Genomic DNA, 23142 nt, shown 5'->3' on the forward strand with positions numbered 1-23142 from the left:
ACCGCCGCAGCTCTTCCACCCCTCACCACCGCAAGCCGCCGCCACCCCCGAGAATCCACCGCCGCCGTCGCTCCCAAGAATCCACCACCACCGCCACCACCCCCAACCAACCATCCACCGGCACCGCCGCCCTCCCCCTCCTCCCAACCGTCCACCACCCTCCAATGGACCGCAAGCCACTGCCGTCGTCGCCCCGAAGCAGCAGATCAAGCGGAGACAAGATGCTGTCTCCAAGTAAGTTGCTCTCTCTCCATGCAATTATCTTTCTGCTGCTGCTATCCTACAATTATCTTGTGGTGATGGTTTGGATCGAAACAGAGGTGCTAGCAAAGTTTCAGAATTTTTGGAATTGTAGGAAATGAAGTTTCTTCACAAGCCGCAAATGTTGAAAATTTAGAACTTGTTATCAGGAGATGTTTGGGAAAAAGGAGTGTAGGTACTGTTCTTGTGTTGGGATAATTTTGTAGATTTTTAGGATCTAGGGGAAATAGGGTTGTAGTTGTAAACTAAAAATGGATCAGAATGGAAAAGTGGGTGTTTCTCTCAAAAATTTCAAAAGAGTAGGATGGGTCATTGTTCAGAAACGATTTATAGGAATTATAGGGTCTCCCAAATTTTTTTTGGCAATTTTAAAAAAATTATTTGAATTAGTTTTAGTGCAACAGAGACAACTCGGAGTTTGAAAATGGATTAAAGGAATTTGTTTTGGGGGTAAATTCTATTATGAAATAATTCCTACTATTATTTAAAATATAAATGAAATGATTTAAGAAAACTACTAATGTCCACAATATTATCTCCAAAATTTCTGAGTAGAATGGAAGGAAGAATTTCTGCTAAGTGATTTCAATATATGAAGTTCTAGAATAATATATAGGATTGTTGGTTTTTAACCTTGGTTGCCATTGTTTCTATTTGTAACGGTCTGAAGAATGACTCATGCTGTTTGTGCTATCGGCTACCTAACAATATCTAAGTGAAAGCAACTAGCTGGAGTAGATTTTTGCACACAAAGTCCTTCCAAGACAATTTGCTTCCAAGGAGTAGTTTCAGTTTGCTTGCAAGGAGCAGTTTCAGTAAAGTTTGAGCATGGTTTCGGTATAGTTTCAGTAGCCGATTTGCTATTCACTTTGTGCTATTACTTTGCTTCCATCTTTGTGCCCACTCTGAAGAGTATTCGTATATGGTTGGAACTAAACAGAATTATAAGATGAACTTCTGCAGGCTGATCTGAGTTGGACCATCCTCTGCAGCCAACTTCTCTTCAGCAAGAGGAAGAAAGGAGAATCAGGGTACGGTTTCACCCCTAGAAGATATACTGTTGTACCCCGAGTGAAGGAAAGGAGTTTGTTGGGTTTTTTCTCCGACCATCGTGTCGTGATGATTTTGCAGGTACCCCGAGAGGCCCTTGAGTTTGCCGAAATGTCGATTAACTTCCGTTCCGACCAATTTGGGTACTCCATATGTCCTATTTTCAGCAAAGGTCATGCTGATATTTTCCATGAATTTTATCACGACTTTGCTAAAAATAGGACATATGGGGTACTTGCGACAAATGCATGGGCCGGGTATCTTAGTACTTAATTAAGTAGGATCAACTACCTCTTGTGTTATACATATAGAAGTGTGATATCAAGTCATAGTTATTATTAATGTCAGTTGCTCGTCATCGATAAACCCTAATCTGGTAGGATGACCTACTAAAAAAGCCCATACCACATATTCTATTTGGATGGCCCTGCTAACCCTTGACCATAAATAGTTGAGATGGATGTAGGAGGCTTAAAGAAAGAAATGTTTTTAGGCCAACTCCACTGGGCCTGGCTGAAAATGCACGAGTGTGCATGACTAACAATATTCTATTGTAAAGCTAAACAGGAAAGAGGAACCACTCATCCTAACCATTTGCTCGCAAAATTACCACTTCACTTCTTCCTACTGAAAATCTTAGACCATCTCCATTCACCAATTGCTCAAACCAGTTCGAAGGGCGTGTTTTCACCACACTATGGATTATCTTATTGGACCCAACAAAGATGATGTAGTTTCGAATTATGAACGTAGGAAATGTCGTCATCAAATGACGAAAGTCTCCTGGGGGAGTGCAGCTGGTGCCACGACGATCGAGGTCTGTGTGACATGCCTCACCTGGACGATGATCGGCGCTTCAGCATTAAGCTCGAGTGGACCTTCGATGTTGAAACGGCACGCAACGACGACAAGTGTTTTTCGTAATTAAGCATGACTACAACTATTTCAACGTGTAATTTTCATCTTTTACAATTCGAGTAGCTTATCCCATGCCAAGCAAGGCGGTATGTCTTGGAGAGGATGGATTTTGAAGACCATGAAAGTTCTGAAACAAAGAAAATTCACCTATGGACTCATCATGATGTGGATATTGAAGTAAAGTTGTACAATTCTGAGAGTGTAACCCATTTTGGTTGCAAAAAATGGGAAGCACTTTGCAAGATGTATGGTTTTGCTGAGGGTATGCTTGTCACCATGGATCTCGGTGATCCTGAAATCAAGCAAGACAATATGGACATTTGGGTCCTTGTTGATACGCCTCCAATTCTACCGCTATGTGAGTTTCTCAAACATAGTTATTAGCTAATTTATATTGTTTATTTCGAAATAATTGACAGCTTATTTCCATTGAAAGCTTATTTTCATTCCTCAAATAATGTGCTGGAGATGGTAGACAAAACCCACTACACCGATGGCTCTGAATTAACTTACAAGGAGAAAAATCGTCTGGTCGGATTTTGTACTGACATTGAGAATTACAATATCTACAATCAAACTCCTCAACATTATGGTCAATACGTGCCACTAGTGCATGTGTTCAACTACGGTAACTACCATGGAGATACCCTGGTAAGATTTTTTACTATTACGACATCTTTGAATCTTTTGCATACTTCTAAAACTAGTACATCATTGCTAACTATGAAGTTATTACTATGTTTTTCAACAGATATTCCCAGAGAATTGTGTGCCTCATTTGATGTATGATAAAGGTTGCCTTAATGTTTTAAACATACAACCAGGTCATTCTACGAATCTCAACTGTCCATACTAGATTTCTAAAAGAAGTGGAGACATGCAAGTCAAAGGATGGAAAAAATGTATGGACAGTCGTAAGGAGGTTTTTGGAAGCAAAAGGAAGTGAAGCGCAAGAATTGAGACAGGATGATCTCCATTATCCATAATGGAGAGTCAGGGTCTATATTGTTTTATGGTATTTTACCTTAAATAGGGTGTTTAGGTCCTGCCTAATACTGATGATCATGTGCTAAGAACAAATAAGAAGGGTTGGTTCGATGACTATCAAGATGATGATTGTATGACTTGTTATTAATAACGAGTAGAAGTTGTATGATGATGATTAGTAGGACTTGTTAGGATTAGTATTACTTCTGACAAACTTGCTACTCGCGGTCTCGAGACTTGTAATGTTCTATCTTTGTTCGGTCTTTTGAATTCGGAGACTAATATGATGAATTGTATTCAGAGACTAATCTTCTATTGTATTCGAGGAATCTGCTATTGCTGTGTGGTGTTGTCTATATTCTGTCCAGTAATATATTTTGTAACCTATGCAAATATCAGAAAAAAAATCCCTAATATTCATACTAGTGGTGCACCACCAACTAGTGCACCATTAGTAAGCCAAAGCACACTAGTGGCGCATCATCAACTAGTGCGCCATTAGTAAGCCAGAGCACATGGGTAAACATGGCCCCTGGGAGGCATACTAATGGCGCACCGTGGGTATACTAATGGCGCACTGCGTGGCGCACCATTAGTATACCAGATACTAATGGCGCACCCGTGATGCGCCATTAGTAAAAAATTCTAATGGCGTGATGCTAGTGGCACACCTGTGGTGCGCCATTAGTAGGCAAAACAGGTGCGCCACTCGTAGGCCTTTTCCTAGTAGTGTGGTGTCATGTGAACGTCGACTAGATGATACTTCACCATTGTTTGGGCCTAGGGGAAGGCATTGGGAAGTAATAAGTTGATGACGGGTTGCTAGAGTGACAGAAGCTTAAACCCTAGTTTATGCGTTGCTTCGTAAGGGGCTGATTTGGATCTATATGTTTAATGCTATGGTTAGGTTTACCTTAATACTTCTGTTGTAGTTGCGGATGCTCGCAATGGGGGTTAATCATAAGTGGGATGCTTGTCCAAGGAAGGACATCACCCAATCACTGGTCCACCCACATACCAAATTATCAAAGTACCGAACGCGAATCATATGAACATGATGAAAACTAGCTTGACGATAATTCCCATGTCTCCTCGGGAGCGCTTTCCTTTATATAAGAGTTTGTCCAGGTTGTCCTTTGCTAAAAAAGGGTTGGGCCATCTTGCTGCACCTTATTTAATTTTATTACTTGCTATTCGTTACAAGTTAACATATCACAAAACTATCTGTTACCGATAATTTCAGTGCTTGCAGTGAATACCTTACGGAAAATTACTTATCATTTCCTTCTACTCCTCGTTGGGTTCGACACTCTTACTTATCGAAAGGGATACGATAGATCCCCTACACTTGTGGGTCATCAACCGCCTCTTGCTCTATCGCCCATTCGGCCTTGGTAGCTTCAAATTCCGCCCACGTAGGTGTGAGGTCGCGAGCGGCGATGAACTCGACACGGCAGGATGCCATCGCTTCCCTACCATTTTTTGTGCGGTCATGGGCGGCGAGGAACTCGGTGCAGCAGGATGCCATCGCTCCCTTACCGGTTAGTGTGTGGCGCGGTGGCATGAACGATGCTTGGTGCATTGGTGTGTCAAGAGCTCATGGACATAATACGAAGGAAATTTGGATTCCCCTTCAATCTTGGTCATTTATTACCGAGTAAAATGCATTGGTGGTCATCGAACTTGTCTTGATAGCTCACTTTGATCATTGTATACGAGATATGGTCATTATATGGTCGCTGGCATAGCGTATAGCTCCGTATTTGTCTGGTTGACCAGTCAAATAGTCCGCATGCGCCTCATCAGCTCGTGTTCTTTATCTATCTATCTACGCGGGCCTACCTGTCAGTGGAGAAAGAAATAAAAACCAAAATTATCCATATGTGACAAATCAAAGCACGGACTCGTAGCTGCAACGCACACTCGTCAGCCAAATGAAAATGAAATACTTTGCGTTAAATGCACAAACAGATTTTTTATATTATACATGATACACACATTAGCGCACACCGTCTGTATAGGCAAGTAGCATGTACACCTGCAGACACTCATGCTCACGCTGTCAAACCATGCTAATGCATGCAAGTCGACCTCTCAATGAAAGTCCTGCCCATGGCGCAACGCAAACGGTGAGCCCGTCACATGTGCGCCCCGACGCTGCCTGACATTACTGTTTGGACGTTTGCTAGAGGCCTCCGCGAACACCAAGCATGTATTCACCTGGCTCAACACCAACGGTCATATTCTGAACTCAGCGCCTTGCTCATGTATATCGTCCATCACTATGACAATCTATAAAACAACCTAGCTAGAGAGGGAACTATGGTACTGAGTATGTACTATCGTGAGCGACCGATCATAGTGCCACTAGACACAAGTGTGTGTCCGATCGATTCGTCCATTATTCGTAAGTTATGCATGGTTGTGTGGTGTCTAATGGTGGTCATCGAAGGCTAGCTGGCGACAAGAGTGGTTGCATGGATGCCTGGTTGTCAATACGTGCCGCATACGCTTCAAAGTCTCGTCATCCATGAGTTCACATTTTACCACCACGCCAGCGTCTGACCGCCCTGGCCTACCGAAACACATTCCATTGCTAGCTCGTGCGTACCTCCTGAAATGGTCACCGTCTCTCCAGAACGTCATTGCCTCATTCACCGGACTTAACTGCAGGCGCAGTCGGTGTGTCACTGATATGCGGGCCAGATGCCCGTTGGGCCAACATGTCAGTGACCCAATGCACCCATAGTTAAGTCACTGAAGCAATGTCCACATTCACGCCCGACGTGACCTCTCACTAGCGCCGACATTGCAGCAGCGCGACGACCGAGAAAGCGCCACCCGCGTGGCATCCTGGTGCAAGTGACTGCTCCGCGTTAACGACACCACGGCCAGCCTTCCGTCCGCCGCCCACATTAATGATAAACGGCTGCCGACAAACTTACTCCGGTGCCAGCCGTCCATCCGTATGCCGCGGCTCATTGCCATTCGCCCGCTATACTAACTTGATCCCCAGCTCCCAGCCATAGCCAAAGACCCACACTCATTCTCCTCCGGTCCCTTCCTTCTGTCGGCACCACTCCAACCATGGCCTCAAGGCACTCCAAAGCTCTATTGGACATATTATCGTAGGAGCAGATGAAGAACATCGGCGGCTCTGCTCCGGGCGCTCTCCAAAGCTCTCTTGGACGTACTGTCATAGGAGTAGACGAAGGAGATCGCTGGCTCCCCCTAGCCGCCCTCCATTGCCATGACCATGAAGCTGCCGCGCGTGCGCGGGTGCAGCCGACAGCGAGGAAGAGTAGTACACGGTAGGTCGCCACCCCTCTGGTGCCAGGAAGGCCACCGCTCCTCCACCCAGTCGACTCCAAACTTGGTGGGATAAACATCGGCGGCCGATTAGCTGCTTCACTGCGAGGTGGAAGCGGAAATTTTTAGAACCTTGTGCTCCGGAGGAGAAGGTTATCGAGGCGGATGAGGAGGAGGAAAAGGCAATGGCCGGCTTTCTCGGGTTCATGGCCGGACATGGTGGTCGGGCGGCGGCGATCATTTAGATTAGGTTACAGTAGATTTTAGTACAGTTTGTGTGAAATATGTAATGAATTTCGTCCAGTTTATGGGAAAAGTGCTCGAAATGTAATGAATTCATCCGGTTAATTCGAAATTTGCTTTGTTTGCACGAATTTCGTCTGGTTAGTTCATATAGTTGTCGAAAGGTATGCGGGCAGCATTGGATGGCATCCATCAGTGTCCTCGGACAGATGCCGGTGTAAATTTGTGGGCCAGCGCTGGAGATGCCCTAACTATCATGCTATAATCGCTAACAATGCTCCATTATTTTGCAGGGAAAAATTATCCCTCGATCAAAATCAGATCCGCCATGTTTCGACTCCTCCCACATAAGAGTGTAGACTCTTGCTTACATAAAAATGGAGCAAGTGGACGGTACTGTAGCACGTCATATCACTCAAACTAGCCCGCCTAACGCGCGCGAAAGCACCGCCCTCATCATTTTTTCCTGGATTTCAATCGATCGATCGCACTAACATGTTACGCTTTGCAAGTTCAAAAGGAAAAGGCGGCACACTCACAACTCGTACGCGTCGCATTCGCATCGCACCCCCGATAGTCCAGCTCGGACGCCGCTCACCAGAGGGGACACGCGTTGTCTTGCATTTTCACTGACTTGTGGGACTGCAATTGAATAAACAGTCGACAGCCGAAATCTAATTGCTCGGCGGGCATCGGCTGAGAAGAGAGAGACGGGGGAGGGAGAAGAGATCACCCGCCCGCCACGCACGGACTCCAAGAAAATATATGGTGATAATACAAGGTGGGCCATGAGGGAGTCTGGACCGCTTCCAAGCCTGCTTCTGACCACCCTAGCCCACCAAACCCCCCAACTCCCCCGCGCACGCTGCCCCCTCATACGCCAGCTATCTGCATTCATAGCAAGTAGTACCAGTAAAATACTAGGCTATAAGCCCGCTTATCTGGAGGAGAGAGAGGCATTGACAAAGTCAATGAGTGAGCTCTGCAAGAGCCCGTCTCTACACATGCTCCTAGGTATAAAAAAACTAATTCTAAAAAAGAGGCATAAAAGCAATTGTGTCTAAAAAAAGAAAGGTAAAAAACATTCGAGAGGAAATAGATAGAGAGTAAGTGAGAAAAAGTTGTCACCATATAACCAACCTTATAGTCAACACTATGGTAGTATTACATGAGGAAGGATGGAGTGGTGCACATGCCAAGTTCACTGGACTGACGTGTTTCACACTCCTCCGTCGTAACAGTGGAGACAATGGCTTTCATCCAGAATTAACAATGAATACTTGTTGCTCGTCCTCTATCGCCTCATTCGGTTTAAAAGATTTTTACACAAAAAACATAGGAACAAAGATTCCAGAGGAAAATTTCCTATAGATGCATTCGGTTCATGGGAAACGTAGATGGGATTTTCATAGGAGTACTATTCATTTCCTATGTTTTTGGAGGAATCTACACATCCACTCAAAGCTCATTTTGTGCGTAGGAACGAGGCAAGACAATTCCTTAGGATGGCAAGTGACATCCAATAAATTTTCTTTACTATTCCTAAATCCTATGTTTTGGTTTCCTCCAACCCGAATGAGGCCTATATCGGAAAGAATACTTTCATTCCCTAACATGTGGGACGTCGACCATCCTGGTCCACCTGCCATGCACAAAATTATCCCGGTCCACCCCGGTCGTAGTGCAGGCCCAACCTTTCCCACTGTAAGTTGGTCGGACGAAGGAACCATCTTGACTTCATTGAATTCCGCTTCTTCAAGAAAACTTACTATACCCGCAATACTGCTACCACACGCGAAGACTGGACAGCACTGTACCGCGTCATATCACTAAAACCTACTGGGCCAAACTAGCCCGCCTAGGATTTGTACTCCCTCTGTTTCAAAGTTAGTAGTACAAAGTTGAGTCATCTATTTTGGAACAGAGGGAGTACGCCCCTGTACTGCTATGATCTTGTGTTTTACGTCTCTGTACTTTTGCTATGATTTTCCTACCCTATGAAGCAAATGAGGCCTCAATGTATCCCTGTCAACTATTGTTAGATCGATCGCTAAGCCTACAATTTTAGGATCTTGGGCTATTGGCCGATCGACGAAGGATCAGTATAAGCATACCACGAGCTCATCGGCCCCAACATTTCTCTTCGTTGAGTGTTTTGCAAGTACTATAGCTCGCACAGTAGCTAGCCTACTAACACCAAGAAATCATTAAACAAGCCCTACTGATATGATAAACAGTTCAAACTTACATCTAAGGATGACATATATTACATCAAAAGCTGGTGAGGATACATCTGTTTCCATAACTCGGAGAGGGTTCGCATGATTCACTATCAAACAAAAGTAGCAAGTACCGCCCACACAAGACAATGTGTTAGTGTGAAAACCGGCGGATCTTGGGTAGGGGGTCCCGAACTGTGCATCTAGGATCGATGGTAACAGGAGACAGGGGACACGATGTTTACCCAGGTTTGGGCCCTCTCTATAGAGGTAATACCCTACTTCCTGCTTGATTGATCTTGATGAATATGAGTACTACAAGAGTTGATCTACCACGAGATCGTAATGACTAAACCCTGCAAGTCTAGCCTATGGTAATAAGTATATGTGGTGTCCTTTCCGGACTACCCCCATCGGTTTATGTAGACACCGATGGGATCTAGGGTTTACATGGAGTCGGTTACATAAGAAGGAATCTTTGATCGCTAAGCTTGCCTCCCACGCTAAGTAGAGTCCAATCGGTGCAATATTCGGCCTTCATGTCTTCACAGCCCATCAGTCCGGCCCAAAGGATAATAGGACGGACGCCCGAGGACCCCTTAGTCCAGGACTCCCTCAGTAGCCCCTGAACCTGGCTTCAATGACGAGGAGTCCGGCATGCAGATTTGTCTTCGGCATTGCAAGGTGGGTTCCCTCCTTCAGAACTCTAGAATAGTCTTCGGATGCGACGATTGTACCTGGACCTGTCACACACACCATATATAACCGCAGAGAGAGTATATATTCTTGCACGAGTCTAATCCGCTGACAGCTTTTACAACATGACATCACATTTGTCCGGTCGTAATTTCAAACCGTTTTTCGTCTACTGCTCCATGTTGCGAGACGCGGTTGTCATTGGCCCGTCTTGTCTAAGCAAAGATCATGCCCCCCTTATTACAAGATTCTCATCAACACGGGCGTGGGTAACCCAACTGTGCCATTTTGCACGGCTCTCGGGAATAGGCGAGTTCAAGGCGAGTGGGGAGGCACCCGATATTTGCGGTCTTTATAAGGGGATAAGGACATTCTTCCTTTACTCGCATCCTTATCCATCTCCAATCCCTCTGTCCTTGAGTTCTAGCGCCCAAGCTTTCAGCTTTTCCTCATTCGAGAAGACATTCCAATCATGTCCGGATCCGGGGTTGGAGGCAAGTGGCTGGCCTCCTCCATTAAGGAGAAGAACATCACAGAGCTCCGGGAGGCCGGCTATCTAGCCAAGGAGATTGCTCACCGTCTCCCGGAAAAAGGGCAGATCGTCCCTACTCCCGATCCCCATGAGAGAGTTGTGTATCTCACACACTTCGTTTGTGGGATGGGATTCCCTCTTCATCCATTTGTCCATGGATTGATGTTTTACTTTGGGTTGGACTTCCGCGATCTGGCCCCCAACTTTATCCTCAATATCTCTGCATTCATAGTTGTGTGTGAAGCCTTTCTCCGCATCCCACCTCACTTCGTCCTATGGCTGAAGACTTCCAATGTATAGCCAAAGGTGGTGGGCGGCCAACAGGCCGAGTGCGGAGGTGCCATGGTGGGCAGGATGCCCAATACCACCTGGCTCGAAGGCTCCTTCGTAGAGACGATGAAGGGATGGCAATCGGGGTGGTTCTATATCACCGAGTCGCGCGACGCCAACTGGGCGGCGACTCCCAAATTCCGATCCGGAGTCCCGATGTGGCTTACCTCCTAGCAGGAGAAGGGCCTGACCTGGGGATCTCCGGAAGAGATCACGGGGCTCCAAACGTGCCTCCAGAATATTGTAACCCGGAAGATCAAGCTAGTTGATGTGATCCAGGTCATGCTTGTACTCCGGATCCTTCCATGTCACCGCCGGACCTGTTATTTGTGGGAGTTCAATCCGGCAGACCACCAGATGCTGCTAAGGTTCTTTAGCATGACACACGAAGATATCTGGAAGGTGCTCTTTAAGGGCAGCGAGATGCCGCCACCCTTTACCAAAGACCGCAGGCTCAACTTTAAGCGCCAGGCCAATTCGGTAAGCCGTCAAGGTGTAGTCTTTAAGGACGCATTTCGAGGGAGGATACTAAGCCTTCTTGTCAATTTCTTTTTCAGGCCTGGGTCAATCTAGTGGGACGGATTAATAGTCCGGCTCTGCTGCCCGAAGATTAAGAAACCCCACTTCTTTCCAAGATACTATTTCCGGCGCCTTACGACGTGCCGAAGAAGAAGGGAAAAACCATGGTCAAGGGGACCAGGCGTGGGCTTCGCCGAAGGAGCATGTTGTTCCTCTCGTCTGATGACGAGACAGACCCCTCAGCCGCCGAAGACGACGATGAGGAGGGAGGCGACTCCCCCCCTGCAAGAGGAAGGGAGAAAAGAGAGGCCTCCCCGAGTTTGGAGGCAGAGGCCCCCAAGAGGGGGAGAGGCTCCTTCGCGGATAACTCCGCATGGGATGTTGACAGCAGTCCGGAGCGACCTCGTTGGACCAAGCCTCGGGCCGCCTCGTGAGTACCAGAATAAAAATAATTCGGCCTTCTTCGTTTGCAATATTGACACATAGTAAACCTTGTCGTTGCAGTCCGACACGCGACGGCTCCCCACGATCCTCGACAGACGATTCACTGGACTCAAAGGAGATGGTTGGCATGTCACCGCCGCCTGCTCATTCCATCTCGCCCAAGGGTGACGACAAGGTGGCATCCAAAAAGACTTTCCCAGGCTGGGGGAGATTTCGGAGACCATCGGGGTGACGTCCTAGGATGGCTCCTCGGCCGCCGGACATACAGGGGAAAAAGTCCCCACGGGGCCCGGTGACGGGACCTGAGTTCCCTTTGGGCCTCAGCCGCATACCATTCCGGAGGTCTACAAGGCTCCAGGGTCCAGCGAACGGCATTCCCCCCAAGGAAGGAATGTGCCTGTTCCACCGGTGACCTCTGTCCAACCAGAGGCACCGGATAATCTGCTGGAGGCGCTACAAGGTGCCTCTATCGTGGATGAGCATCGTGTTCTCTGGGACACGGTAACAGAGAAGGTTTGGTTTGTCAAAAGCGGACAGACCAAAGCCTGCACCAGCCTTCTAACGGGCTTTGAGGTGAGTAATATGATTGTAGGAAAAATATCGCAGTATAGACAGTAGCCCCTGATGCTATGTTTGGTGTTCGGGAGGAAAAGCCAAACAGAGGATGGGAAATAAATATCGCAGGAGTCTAACATGAGTTGTCTATGTGAATAAGCAGGTATCACTGCAGGATGCCACTGCTCATGTTGCGGAAGTGTCCGGACTAAAGCGGAAGCTGGAGCGGTCCGAGCAGGAGCTCGGCCTCGTGAAGAAGTAGCTGGAAGACAACCAAGGTATGCAGTAACGTATGGGTATATTTCAAAAAATGAGCAGTCCAGTCGGACTAAAGTGTCATAAACTTTATTAGTGGCCATGACCGAGGTGGCAGCACTTAAGAAGGCGATAGCCGAGGCCGAGGACAAAGCGGCCACGGAATGCGCCGTGCGCGAGAAGCACCAGGCCCAGGTTGCCGAGGAGCAGCAATAGCTCCAGGGCGTGATCGAGAGATTTGAGTCCTTGGAGCGCGATTGTAAGGCGCAGGAGTCCGAATAGGCCGAGGCCCGCCGGAGCACACAAGATGCACGAGCCGAAGCCCAGGACGCTCTCCAGGAGATTCAGGCGGCTAACAAGATTACAGCGGGTAAATCTTTCGCTCTGCATAGCAAGTGTGTGTAAGAGACGTTCCTTGTACTTATCCGGATTCCGCTTTCCAGGGGCGTTTACAGATCTTCCGCGTAGTATATCAGATGCTGCTGAGTATTATAGAGCCGAAGAAGGAATGTCTACGAAGAAGCTATTATGGTCCCAAGATCTTGGACCCGAACATCCGTTGCCCTTCATTGACCAGCTGAAGCAGTTGGTCGAGCTGCATAAGTCGGCGGAGCTAGCCATGAAGGACCTGATAGTCCGGCTGTGGCCTACCGAGCCTGTACCTAGCAGCTATTTCAAACTTGTAAAGCGGCTTGTTAACGCCTGTCCGCGGCTCGAAACCGTTAAGCGGTCGGTCTGCATCGAAGGTGCGCGTATGGCCTTTTCCCATGTCAAGATGCATTGGGCAAAGCTGGATGCCAAGAAGCTGATGACTGAGGGACTGCCACAGGGCAAGAAGCATCATCGACCCGAGCTCTATTTTGACGGCGTCTTGGAGGGGTCCCGCCTTGTGGCGGAACAATGTTCGAAGGATATCATTTTCCCATAAGAACGTTTGTATTATACTTTCACGTAATATGGAGCAGTGATGTTATGTATTATAATGCTTATGATTTACATTTTACCTCCTGGGCGGCCGTTTATGAAATCTGAGGGTTGACCAGTCATCGGCTTCTGCTTCCACGTAAATGGTACGGGGGTGTTCGGGATAAATCTAAACACTCTTTACTCCACATTCTGGTCCTTAAAGGAGGTGTTTAGCGCAACGAACAAGGCAATCAGACTATGCGGCCTTTACCGCCCTCACTTAGCCATAGGAGTTTGACAATTAAAAAGTTTGGTGAAGCCCCTGGTATTCGGAAGGACGAACTAGGGTCGCTATACACGCCTAATCGGAGGGACCAATTCTTCATGCGAAGCAGAAAAAATCTCTAACGATTTGGAACCTCTCGAACAGCTGACCGGCTCTCGTCGCATCGTGACAGTTAGTTTTCGGCTTTCTCTACTGAGGTGCTCGTCCGGAAGAACCTGGACACAATCGCAGTAGTTCTCCCTTTACTACCCTAGCCGATATAGCGGAACATAAGGTAGTAAGCACAGGAGCCGGGCAACCCAACTATTAACCAAAGACATGATTCGGAGTCGATGCATATAACGCTATAAGCGGGGTGCCGAACTATACTATAAAAGTGTTCGGACTTTTTATTGCCATAGTGTTGGGTGAAATGAAGCCCCTGGCGCAGTAATACGTACCATAGTGTATGTGTGTGCAATACGTAATATTTACAAAGGTGAGAAAATAGGAAAAATAGGTAATAAGCTGACGCCGTCATTCATTCACCATTGTGGTGTAATTGGTACGTCGAGGCGTACTTTGTGCAAATAATGCGATAAACATGTAAAGCTATTTATCATGTCGTAACCAAGAGCGGGCTATGTGAGGGTATGTAAAACATGTATGGCGATTGTTAATAGAGATCACCTGGGGTCTCCTTTGTATGCTAGAGCTCCTTGCCTTCTTGGTGTGTTTTGCAAACGATTCGTCCGTATAGACCTCGAAAAGAGAGAAAAACCATAATAAAAAGCAAAAGTAAAGGCGTGTGATTCCCGATGTCAGTCGAGCCGTACAGTGAATTGTTGACGAGTTATGCCTCTGTCGATTCCCATGGTGTTTTGAGTGCGTGTTTTATGTACGCGCGGTATTAGTGCCATTGCCTCATCAGGGCTGGGACGGAGGTCATATTGCAAATTCGGCTCTTGTCGAGCTGAGCTGTCCTGCTGCAGTGTGGTCCGGACCTTCTTGATGATGTCCAGGGGCTCAGCAGCCGGATTATAATGCTGCTTGAGAAGGCCGCTTTGTACCTCTGCTGCTAGTGTGGAAGTGTGCTCCTCTGTACGGAGGGAGCATTCTGTGTTTCTGTTTACTGTGATGATGCTACGTGGGCCGGGCATCTTTAGCTTGAGATAAGTGTAATGTGGTACCGCATTGAATCTAGCGAATGCGGTTCGTTCGGGCAGGGCGTGGTGGCCGCTGCGAAATGGGACGATATTGAAGATTAGTTCTTCGCTTCGGAAGTTATCCGGGGAACCGAAGACCACCTCCTGCGTGATCGAGCCCGTACAATGGGCCTCTACGCCTGGTATGACTCCTTTAAAGGTGGTTATCGTGGGTTTGATTCATGAGGGATTAATGCCCATCTTGCGTACTGTATCCTGATAGAGCAGGTTGAGGCTGCTACCACCATCCATTAGGACCCGTGTCATGTGAAATCCATTGATGATTGGGTCGAGTACCAATGCGGCCAAACCGCCATGACAGATGCTAGTTGGATGATCACGACGATCAAAGGTGATCGAGACTGACGACCATGGGTTAAATTTTGGGGCGACTGGCTCTACCGCATAAATGTCCCTGAGTGCGCGCTTGCGCTCCCTTTTGGGGATGTGTGTGGCGTATATCATGTTCACCGTTTTGACTTGAGGTGGGAATTTCTTCTTCCCCTCAGTGTTCGGCTGCCGGGGCTCCTCGCCTTCGTCCTCGCTCGGTGATTCCCCTTCCTTGTTTACGCTATTTACCTTGCTGGCTTGCTTAAAGACCCATCAATCTCTATTAGTATGGTTGGCCGGTTTGTCTGGGGTGCCATGTATCTGGCACGGACGGTCGAGTATGCGGTCCAAGCTGGATGGTCCTCAACCGTTCCTTTTGTAGGGCTTCTTTCGCTGGCCGGACTTGGAGCCACTGAATCTGGCATGAATGGTAGTGTCATCGGTGTTATCGCCATTGCTTCGACGTTTGTGTCTATTGCGCTGGAGCTTGTCGGTGCTGTTTTTGTCCTCAAAGGGGCCTGTTTCGTTCGTTGTGTTGGTACTGCGAGACAGCCAACTATCCTATCCCACACAAAAGTTGGTCATAAGTGTCGTGAGGGCTGCCATGGATCTCGGCTTTTCCTGGCCGAGATGGCGGGCGAGCCATTCGTCCCGGATGCTATGCTTAAAGGTTGCTAGGGCTCCAGCGTCCGGACAGTCGACGATCTGGTTCTTTTTGGTTAGGAACCTAGTCCAGAATTTTCTGGCTGATTCTCTAGATTGTTGAACTATGTGGCTTAAGTCATCGGCATAAGGTGGCCGGACATATGTACCTTGGAAGTTGTCAAGGAAGGCCTCTTACAAGTCTTCCCAGCTGTCGATGGAGTTCTCAGGCAGACTATTTAGCCAGTGTCGAGCTGGTCCTTTGAGCTTTAACAGGAGGTATTTGATGGCATGGAGGTCATCTCCTCGGGCCATATGTATGTGAAGAATGAAATATTCGATCCATACTTCGGGGTCGGTTGTTCCGTCGTATGATTCAATATTGACAGGTTTGAACCCTTCTAGGAATTGATGATCCAGCACCTTGTCTATGAAGCAGAGAGGGTGTGCAGCGCCTCTATAGCGGGCCGTGTCACGACATATCTCTGATGACGTCCGTCTGTGATTATTGGCCCAGGTGTGATTAAGTTTGTCACGTCCGAATAGGTAGCTGTCATCCCGAGTGTGGGAACGTCCTTGCGATCCATATATAGATCTGGTGATTCCTGCTCTATTATCCAATTTCTGCCGAAGATCGTATGTATGGTCCCGAGCTGGTCTGTCCCTGTTTTTGCGAGGCGGTTGGGCGGGCTGCTGTTCGGTTTGAGTTGCTGTTTTATCCCGACCGCGGGGTGCTCGGTCCGCATTGTGCAAAGGAGGTATGGGATCTGTTGCCTCCTCATCGAACTGAGGTAGCCGTCTACGTTTTGGGTACCTCTTGGCTGGGCGCTTGGGGCCGTATTCCTCAGCTGTCAGGACATCAGTCCATCTGTCGATGAGCATGTCTTGTTCAGCTTGAAGCTGCTGTTGTTTCTTTTTCAGGCTTTTTGAGGTGGCTTGAGCTGATGCTTAAAGCGCTCCTGCTGAAGAGGATCCTCAGGAACGATGAAGTGTTCGTTGCCAAGGCTTATCTCCTCCTCGGAGGGTGGATGGTAACAATTATTCTCTGGGTCATCTTCTATGGCATGTTCGTCAGTGTTGTCTTGCCTGCTGTCATGTTCCTATTTGGATGTAGCCCCAGCGGGGTCTTCACTATTTTCGACGTCGCCCAGAGTACTATTATCTCCGGTGCCAGTGTTGCCGTCCTTTGAGCGATGGGGCTTAGGGCGGCGTTTGGGCCGCCGGCGCTTGGACCGTGTCTCGGAGGTTTTGTTCGCATCCGGCTCTGCTTTGTCGTCGCCAGATCCTTTATATGTAGCAACCATGTACGCGTCGTATGAAGTGGTGGCCGTCCATCGTCCAGTGAATGGCGGGTCTTGGCCTTGCTCCTTGTCGGCATCGTCGTCCATACCGTCGCTGTCTTCGGAGCCATTGTCAAGCACGTCAGTTAAGTCATCGACGTGTCTATGAAGTGGGTGGTGGGTGTGAAGCGAAATTCCTCATCGTCTCTCTCGAGCTCGAACCGGGCATAGTTCGGTTGTGAGTCCCTTTCCAAGGACAAGTTCTTTAAAGATTTTAGTATGTCACCTAGAGGCGAGTGTTGGAACACGTCAGCGGCGCTGAATTCGAAGATCGATAACCGATCTAGCTCAGTGTCCGCGGGTGTACACAGTCCGGAACTTGTAGCCGGAGTCGAGACTGAAGTTCTATTAAAGAGAATATCACAGGGCGTCGCATCCACTTGCGGCTCCAATGCCGCGGTCTCTGAGGCGTCGGATGGCTTGATCTTCTTTGGCTCTAAGGTCGTTGTAGCCGCTGGAACCATCTCCTAGGTGTGATCCGATGACAGATTTAAGTCACGTTCATCGGGATGAGGGGGAGCAATCGCCGCGGGCTCAGGTCCCTCGAATATAAAATTTCCACGGATATCCACGGTATAGTTCAAGCTTCCGAATCCGACCTAATGGCTGGGGGCGTAGCTATCGAGCTGCTCCAGATGGCCAAGCGAGTTGGCCCGCAGTACGAGGCCGCCGAATACAAGAATCTATCTGAGGAGGAAGGTTCCTCCTCGGAAAGCTTCATTATTGACGATTAAGGGGGCCATCGAACCTTTTGTCGACGACACAGTGGAATTATCAATGAAAGCACCAATGTCGGTGTCAAAACTGGGGAATCTCGGGTAGGGGGTCCCAAACTGTGCGTCTAGGATCGATGGTAACAGGAGACAGGGGACATGATGTTTACCCAGGTTCGGGCCCTCTCTATGGATGTAATACCATACTTCCTGCTTGATTGATCTTGATGAATATGAGTATTCCAAGAGTTGATCTACCACGAGATCGTAATGACTAAACCCTAGAAGTCTAGCCTATGGTAATGAGTATATGTGGTGTCCTTTCCGGACTACCCCCATCGGTTTATATAGACACCGAGGGGATCTAGGGTTTACATGGAGTCGGTTACATAAGAAGGAATCTTCGATCGCTAAACTTGCCTCCCACGCTAAGTAGAGTCCAATACGGACAAGGTGAAGTCTTCGGCCTGCATGTCTTCACAGCCAATCAGTCTGGCCCAAAGGATAATAGGCTGGACGCCCGAGGACCCCTTAGTCCAGGACTCCCTCACAGTGCACTAGCCCTAAGATGGTTTGATAACACGCATCGTTCTGGTAATTAAATGCAATGCAAACTACCCTGAAGGATTAGCGTGACCAACTATTTCTTGTCATCGATCTCGCGGGCAATGATCATAGCACAAACAGCGGCATGGGAATCGATCTCTGGGGCGATGTCCACAGGACGGACTACAACATCGGAATCGATCTCTAGGGCGACGTCCACAGGATGGACAGTGGCATCGGAATCGATCTCCGGGGCGATGTCAACAGGACGGACCGTGACATCAAAAATGATTTCTGGGGCGTTCTCCATAGGATGGGCCGCGCCATCGGAATCATCAAGGACATCCACTGGCACATGCACAACCCTAACATATTAGCAAGCACATTGCAAATAATCAAAAACCACAATTATGGTATGACATTATTTTTTACCTTGTGTAGCTCACCGGGGGATCCCATCCCTCCAAGGGCCATCTCCTTGTCCTCGATGGTGCCATCACCTTGCTAGGGGAATACTGCTTCTCAACGGCGACTAGCTCCTCAAACTTGGCCTTGAGCCTCGCATAGGTGGCCATTAGAGTTTCTGGGGTAGGCATGGTGGGGCCCTTGCTGTCCTTCCAACTTTCTTTGAGGAGTTCGTCTGCTAACATCGTCAACTCTTTGGCTAGTGCTTGTTTCCTAAAGTTCTTCATATCCATGGGTTGGCCTGCCAACATAGTCAACTCGTTGGTCGGTGCTCGCTTCCTAGATCCATCAATGAACTGATGGATCCGCCGGCAACTCTTTGCCTAGTGCTCCAGGATCCATCAATGAACTGATAAACAACAAGCAATCGAAAGGAAACCACAATCGCAATGAAAACGGGAAAGGAATAGACTGTGAGAATCGGTCAGTGCTTCACAAAAAGAAGATTCTTGGATTGAAAATATAGTGGCATCACTGATTCACCCACCTTTCCTTCGTAGGTACAGAAGAAAAATGGCAGAAGTGAGTAGCATGGAGTGAGGTTTTCTTCAAGAAAGGGGACAAAGGTCTTCAACGAGTGAAATTATTGTTTCTTCGTCCAGTCCAACTTCGAGGCCACTTTACCACTGCTGGTAAAGGTGTGGGTTTTGTGATATGACGGGTCATGATGGCCACACCAGGGTGACCGGTGAGTCTCGACTGTAGCACCTTGATGTGATTTGGTGGATGTCCCGCGGGCCCAAATGCTTTGATGTCCCGCTTGTAGATAGAGCGGCTAATCATATACGAGTACCTAGTATTGTGCACCGCAAGCAAGGCAGAGAGGAAAAGGAGAGAACTATGTTTTATTTACAGTGTTGATTCACTCATTTTGCTCCATATGTACTACTCCCTCCGTCCAAAATTCTTGTCTAAAATTTGTCTAAATACAGATGTATCAAGTCATGCTTTAGTATTAGATGCATCCGTATCTAGACAAATGTAAGACAAGAATTTTGGGATAGAGGGAGTATTACTCTTTTAGGGTGTAGTCTAGTCACTTGTTGAAATCTCTAGAAAGGGAAATACTCATTTCCGGTTTACAGGGCCATACTAGCAAGTAGTACTACAATAGTGGGCTCAAAAAACAATTTTGTCTCATGCAAGAGCCTGGCTATATGCATGCTCCAAGGCACCGCACCACGCCACACCCCTACACAAAGACTGCCACGCGAGCGTTCGCAACTGCCACGTTCGGGTTGCGCTTGGCTCTTCGCCTCTTCAAGACGACGAACAATGATGTTAGTACTACTTCTATAGTATCGAATCCACTAATGCATGTCTGTCCACCCCGTGCGGGAGAGATAGCTTGTTGTAGTATAAGGTTCGTTTTAATGGGAGTATCATAGGTAGTATCATGCATGCCAACTAGGCAAATTTGACGAGGTGGCCTAGAATTAAATGAAGAAAGAGAGGTTTGAGTATCATATCATGATACCGTATCATATTAAATGTTGTGCTACTATGTGTCATGCATGCTAAAAAATGAAGTCATCTATGTATCCGAGCTGCGCTTGGCTCTTCGCCTCTTCGGGAAGTCGAACAGTGATGGAGTACTATTGAAGTGGAGGAGTACTACATTATGCTTCTGGCCATCTGACACCGAATGAACTGCAGCATGTCCACCGTGTGTGGGAGGGAGAGCGTGTAGAGAAAGCTTCTAATAGTCCTGCCAGCCACCACGCTCATGGGTGAGGGAGGGACGCAGCTTCATTGACTTACTGCTCCTGCCTTTGCGTGTATGACAGGTGGGCCCAACAGGTGGGTGACCCACCTGTCATACAACCAAAGGCAGGTGTAGTTAAGGCACCAGAGCTTAGTCTGCGAGGGAGAGGGTGTTGTAGTAACCAAACTTCTAGTTGTTGTACCAGTTGACGCGACACATCAAAGCACTGCACTCGATATATTTCAATAATTTGTGTTTACCGATGCATTAATTACAACACATGCATGCATGTCATGACTTTCCTTTTCATACTTGCATGTGTTGATTTAATGCACCTTCCCAAATATTGACTATAAATTTAACTAACCAAATGTTCATGCATGTCACAAAAAATTACATCATTGAAAACAATGTTCAAATACGAATCAAACGATATAATTTTTGTTAACATGCACTAACATTTTGTCAGTTAAATGTTTGGTCAAAATTTAGCACAAATGACAAAGGAGCCCAATAAATATTTTACTCTCACATTTTGTTGAATATAAATAATAATGCATGTTGGGGGAGCCCACGTTTTTGATAATTTTAGCCGTGGGCTTGTTAACAAATTTTACGAGGTGGTGGTTGTTCATTTAATGGAGGGTCTTGTACCAGACTTGAACGATACAAAGTGCGACCTGGCACACCGTAACACCACTTGGAATAAGCGAGTAGCTATCTCCAAAAACAATCAACAACTCAAAAAAAGGCGACCTAGCACGTACACAATTTTAAACGATTGTTTTGATGGAGTGAAAAAGGAAAACTACCCCACTACATATATATAGGCCGGAGCCTCCGCGCTTGCTTGCTAGGGTTGCTCTATTCACACACTATCATCCTCTCCAGATCTAAACAAGATAGCGGTGGTAACACTGTCTTTATCCCTTCAAAAAACACTGTCTTTCTATCATCACCGGTGATTACAGATCCGGACATATCCCCCTCCGCCGGTGAAGGGGGGAGGGGCAACGTTTAGGCCATCGTCGACAGCGAGGGAGGAGACCCACTGCCAACCGCATTGTTATCTCTGGCCGAGCGCCAGCGCGGGAGGTCCTCCGATCCCTTCATCATTTCCCTAGTGTGGGCGGATCCAGCCTCCCACCGCCCACCTATCCACATCCTGACGACCTTCAGTTATATCTTCCTTCGGAACCGCCCTATCTCTACTTCCCCAGCTCCCTACGTCACTGCTTGTGCATCATTTTCTACCTCTCAGCCCCTCTCGATTAGATGGTCCAACGTCACCTATTTTTTTCTTCTATTGTTAGAGGTAAAGCTACTTCATGGAGTCGAATCTTGTACATGGTTCCTTTGTGCAAGCAGGGATATCCATTTCAACTGGTTGCTATTGTGACCTTTTGGTGCACTGCACAAACCCTTCTTAAAAGTAGTGACTTTTGTGCCTTTTAACTGGAACGGTTGGTTCATTTCGTTGGAACTACACAAAGGGAGATCTTTGTTCCAATCCACATCATCCATATTGGCACCATAACCTTCCTTTAGTTAAGAATGATATTTAATGCATGTGTTCATCTCTATTTTGTGACTGCCATGAGAAAATAATGATATTGTTTACTAGTACACTTGTACTCCCTCACTAACAAAACCAATTCTGAAATCGAAGGCCAATCATGTAGATCGTTTCACCAACTGGTGAGGAGAAAGAGAAACAGAGCATGAAGAGGAAGAAGAAGAAGAAGAATAAATAGTGCCAAGGTGATCTTGCTGAAGCCCAAGGCCTCAATCGAGGCCATTCAAGGACTCCGGCAACATCTACCTTACATGTGAGATGATCCTCCTGGAAGCCCTTCCACTTCTGCTGTCTCTCCTGCAAGGTCACTTAATTAATTAGGAGTACTTAAGTACCACTAATTTATTGCTGCCTAATTTTCCTGTCGGAGTTAAACAAATCTTTAGTAGCACCCTATGCTGAATCATGTCCGTGTGTATGTTTGTCTGTGGAGGTGTATCATGTGCTGGAGCAGGGAGGGAATCTTGGTAGTGTCATGACATATATAGTGCTATTGTTTTGCATGTTAATTTATTGCCATTGGTTCAATGAGGCAATGTTTTGTGTATTGTCCATCATGAATTTGATGCTACTGTTAGAGTAATACGCTAATGTCTTTCTATCCTTTCTCACTAAGCTAATGAAGGTTTCACCTTGTTCCTACTTGTGCAAACAGGGATCATGTTGTGCCGATCATAAATTTTAGTGGAACTACACAAGACAATACAATGAACTGTATCCCAACCAGTGCTTTAACTCTGCTGGAAGTTCTTGATAATCTTTCGATATGATCTCAGCACTGGTAAACAAAAGTGATTTTAACCATACATTTGAAGTGCACAAAAATATATACTATTGAGTGATTCCAGTGAGTGCTTTATCATCTCTTCTGGGACTACATGAATAAGCTTTTTTGCTCAGGTTGGTACCGGCCTAAGGCCTTCATCCATATTATTTGTATCGTGCTACTGTCATGAGAAACTCCTTTATCTTTGCACGTAAAGTTTTGCAACCTATGATACATGGCAATGCTTTGAGTGTTGAGCTAATTGGCACTGATTAAATAAACTAATACCTCTCTTTAAGCAAGACTACTATGTTGCTAACTTTATCCATTAAGGTAATGAGGGTGCTTCTATTTCTTAGTGTATG

This window comes from Triticum urartu, chromosome 2A, assembly GCF_056163025.1.
Source record: "Triticum urartu cultivar PI428250 chromosome 2A, HENAU_Tu73, whole genome shotgun sequence".
NCBI classification, from domain to species: Eukaryota; Viridiplantae; Streptophyta; class Magnoliopsida; order Poales; family Poaceae; genus Triticum; species Triticum urartu.